The sequence below is a fragment of the Hippocampus comes genome, unplaced genomic scaffold (assembly GCF_001891065.2).
Source record: "Hippocampus comes isolate QL1 unplaced genomic scaffold, H_comes_QL1_v1.1 scaffold161, whole genome shotgun sequence".
NCBI lineage: Eukaryota > Metazoa > Chordata > Actinopteri > Syngnathiformes > Syngnathidae > Hippocampus > Hippocampus comes.
The window spans coordinates 703,427-707,708 of record NW_017806067.1 but is presented as its reverse complement, the minus strand read 5'-3'; the positions used below and the strand labels follow the sequence as shown (position 1 = coordinate 707,708).

General features: G+C 47.4%; 1 long non-coding RNA gene across 1 annotated transcript; it reads right to left on the bottom strand.

The window, feature by feature from the left end:
• Window positions 1-408: 408 nt before the first annotated feature.
• Window positions 409-3,811, bottom strand: LOC109530141 (uncharacterized). The gene is made up of 2 exons (XR_002170961.1): window positions 3,179-3,811; window positions 409-1,348 (listed from the first exon to the last, which is right to left on the bottom strand). It is a non-coding gene; the product is annotated as an uncharacterized LOC109530141 (long non-coding RNA).
• Between the last annotated feature and the right edge of the window lie 471 nt (window positions 3,812-4,282).

Below are 4,282 nucleotides of genomic sequence, written 5' to 3'. Positions count from 1 at the left end.
CGACACGGAAAACACCTTGACATGCGCGGCTTTGTGTTTGTCTTTCAGCCGTGCGGCATTGGCGGGTAAACACGGTCGCTCGCTCACATCTATCGGACCGATTTTCCATTTGGCGGGGCTGGCCCGGATCGAAAACGCCCTCTGCTTGCGACAACAATACAAACACCGACTCCCATTTGGACTTTTCGGATTGGAGACGCTGTTCGATGGTGGCGGATTGGCAAACAAGTCTACTGGGAATGCTGCCACATGTCACCATGTGTGGGTTGGGAATGTACTGCGGGGGACAAAAAAATAAAGTCAAGACACTTCCACTCACACACATATATAATAAAAAACAAAATATTTCCAGTAAGAACTATGCTTTTATTAAGTATTGAGTTAGTTTCAGGAAGGAGAGAAAAAAAAAAAAAACATCGTCATTACGCAATGATTGTTCCGGATTTCTTGGCACTCGGAAGTTCATCGTTCCAGGTCGCGCAGTTGCCCTCCCATGTCCAATAAGCGGCTACATCGCAATATCAGCAGTGTATTACCCGACGGGGATTAGCACCGCCGTGTGTGTCGAAGGGTCAACGCGCTGTGAAGCCCTGCGGGCGAGCTGATTGATGAAAGCAGCCGTAACGAGGTTTTCGCGGGGAGGGGGGGGGGGGCAGATGAAAAAGTCATAGAAATCCTTGCTGACCTGTCGACGTTTTGGACATAAGCTGCGGCTTTGTTCTCGCCGGCCCAATCAAAACATCACACGTGCAAAAGTCTGATAAATGGCACGTTGCCACGGCAAAGTTCAAGTTCCGTTTCGCGCGCACAAATCGCATGAATGTCACTTTCAACACGGGTCAACATGACATGAATGGAAAAGAGAGAATATTTTCTTCTTTTCTCCAACTCTGGCCACTTTTTGCCCGGTTTGGCAAGGCGTCGAATGAAAATCGCGCCGAACCGGGCTCGAGCAACAGCTCAGAGTAAACCATTCCACCGCGGTACTTTGCCTCGGGTGCAAACGCACGCACGGGCATCAAAGCAAACGGCGCCACATGTTCTTAGCATGGCCAAAAAGTGCACGCGTGTCCTCCGTCTGTACGTGGCGGCACCTTTGTGTCGGTGTCATTTTATGAGCTGCTTGCAGGGGAGTTCTCCAGCCAGAAGCCCCTTTCCCTCTCCTCCTGCCTCATGATCAAAGCCGCTGCAGCGCCACCACGTCTTTGATCCTGGGGGGGAGGGGTGGGGGGTGTCTGTAGGAGGTTTTGATTTCTTCATCTATTCTGCTTCCCATAAAAGCCGGCCAGGCCACTTTTGGGTCCAGGGGGAAGGAAAGCACAACGGTGGACTATAGGAGGTCCCGGACCTGACGCTGCAGTAAAATAAAATGATGTCATTGATGTATAAACTGTATAACTATAACACCGCGCCTCATCGTCAGTGACTAACTGTTCACAAACGGCTGAAAACAAGATGTCCTATTATCTGCGCCGACCTGTTCAAAGTCTCGTTTTTTTTTTTTTAATCTGAAAAACCTTTGCTTTTGAATAGCTCCTTCCTGCTTCTTTTCCAACCCTCCTCGGAGAAATTTGCATGGGAAATAAATTTCATCGGGATGAAAAGGAACGGGCAGGCCGAGTTAGATTACACACCTTAAAATATAATTAAAAGCCCTTGACATATTTTTCATACGCTCGCTGCCGTGCCGCCGCCGCAGCTTCGTTTCTCACTGCGCTTCAATTAAATGTTCAATACGCAAAAATGATTTGACCTGAAATGGAGCTCATGTGTGCTGCTGATGTCCAAAAGAGACTTTTTAATATTCCCTCCGTGAATACTCGTTGGCTCGTTTCTTTGATACAGCGGCGGCTTGACTTACAAGTGTCCCAGTGGTCATTTTTTTTTTTTCCCTTTGGGTTGTGAGACAAAATCTACCAAGCTACCAAAAAAAAAAGAAAAAAGATGGAGCAAATTAGGTACTGTAATCAACTTGGAGACATTTATTGAATGGGATAAAAAAAAAAAAAAGTCCAACAGAACACTTACATGGAGCGGATCAGACGAACTACTTATGTCACTGGTTTTGCCACGCCTCTTAAAGGCACGCACGCAAAACACGAACCCTCAGGCCCGCACGGTAATTAGCCTACATCTTTACACTGCACATTTTTTACATCTTGTCGGTATGATTTAGTTTTTTTTTTTTGTTTTTTAAACGACAGTGACTTTTTTGTTCTTGATTAAAAACTTCACATTGCAAAAAAAAAAAAAAAAAAAATTGGTTTTTGAAGGGACTGCAATGCTTCGAATCAGAAAATTGGTTTGGACTTAAGTGAACCAAATCACATCACTTTCGGGACAAAGACTGATTTGATATAAACGAGTAAATTCAGTCACGCGTGCTTTCATGTCAAGGACTCAAATGTCAAGGGTAACCGTCGTGTTTTTGTTTGGTCGACTCGGGAAAAACAAATGGACCGACCGTCTTGTCTGTCCTTTAACCAGAGCAAAAAGAACAGCGTGTATCATTTGCTGACTTTATTTCTGCGCACGCATGTACTGCATGTCCGCAGCATGTGTTTAACCTCAGTGTTCCTCCTCCATCCATCATGTGAACATCTGACAGAACATGGTACCGCCCGTCTTCATGAAGACACATTGCGGACCGCGCATCTGCCTCTAAGCGCCGCCTCTCTTTCCCCGGGGCAAACATCAAGAGGTCGCGGAGGTCACGATGCAGGATGGCAAAGCGCCGTGTCGCCGAGTGAAGCTCTCGGAGCGCGTGATTATATGACGGTCGTCATGCATTTATCGAACGGTGGCTGGTAAACGTGTGACCTCTCACATACAAGTGCATTGCGAGCATGTGAGTCCCCCCCACCCTTCCGTTGGCACGTGTCTTCAGTCGCCCTGCAAACTGCGCGCAAGTGATGCCGGCTAACGCGATGAGAAGGCTCGTCCGCAGCGTCATCGCTCCATTCATTCCGTTAAGATCAGGGGGGCGATTCGTTAAGGGATTATTTGGACGAACGACGAGGCACCGTCATGGCAAATTTGTTGCCGAAGGATGACCTGCCATTCAAGTATTTGTATTTTTGGCCAACGGCGCCTCACGCCCCCCCGCCCCCTCCCCCCACTCCCTATGGTTCAACATGCAACATTGATGATCCCCTGAAAAGCAACAGCTGTGACCTACCTTCTATGGCTTGATGTCTCTATGTATAGAACGCAGACATTCGCAACAGGCATCCCTGTCCCGATATAAACCTATAAACCCCCTTTCACACCTACTACAGTATCACGAGCCCTTGTGTTTGAGGTGCGACCAGCCGTGGCGCAACACTGGATGGCTTCAACTATGCGCTGCCGCGGCATGCGTGTGCTATCTATTCCCCCTCGGGGGAACGGAACGCACACGCGGAAGCACAAAATGTACTAGAAGATGATGGAGGGCGTGGAATGGGGAGAAAGGTGAGCAAAGAAGAAAAAAAAAATGGAGTAAGTCTCATTTACAAACAGAACGCAAAGCACAATAATAATAATAATAGTGGTGTCGTGGTTCTTTCACAAAGGCCCAGCATAGCTGCCCACAAAGATGCCCGGCCAAATTTTCCAACAAGTAGTCTAAGGAAATGATCGGGGCCTTTTGGCACACAATGGCTTTTTCCACGAGATCTATTGATGGCGTTTCCACGACAAATTGTGTTGAATGTCAATAGGACGCCGTCTACGATGGTGTGATGTGGCAACAAACAAGCAGAGGCTACGCCAGGCTTGCGTCAAGTGATGCAGATACGCATCACAGACGAGACCTGCTGCCACAGTCGACAATGTTGACATGACAAATGGAAATATCCCACAGTTTAGCACACACACACACACACACACACACACAAATTATTATTTGTATGCCTTTTCTTTATTTGTCTACGTTATTTATTTTTTTACACAGGCAGAAAGTCAACTGACAACCACACAACAAGAGTTGACCTTGACGTAAGACTGAGATGTTTTATCCAAGGTCAAAGATGAATAATTTCCTCCCGGATGACTTTCACTTCTGTTTTTTGGTGTGTAATCCTTATTATTCTTATTGTTATACGGCGCGACGGTAGTTCTTGCTGTGCGTCACGTGAACTATCGTCCTCTTTTCTTGATAGCGGAGCTCGAACTGCGGCTCAGCGGTTGTTGTGTGTGCTGGGCGTGCTCAAGTTGGCCCTCCCAGGATAAATAAAGTAAAACAAAGCCGCAGGGTGGCAGCGGGGGCGGCGGAGGGAGAAGTTGGTCCAAGGAGTGTCCC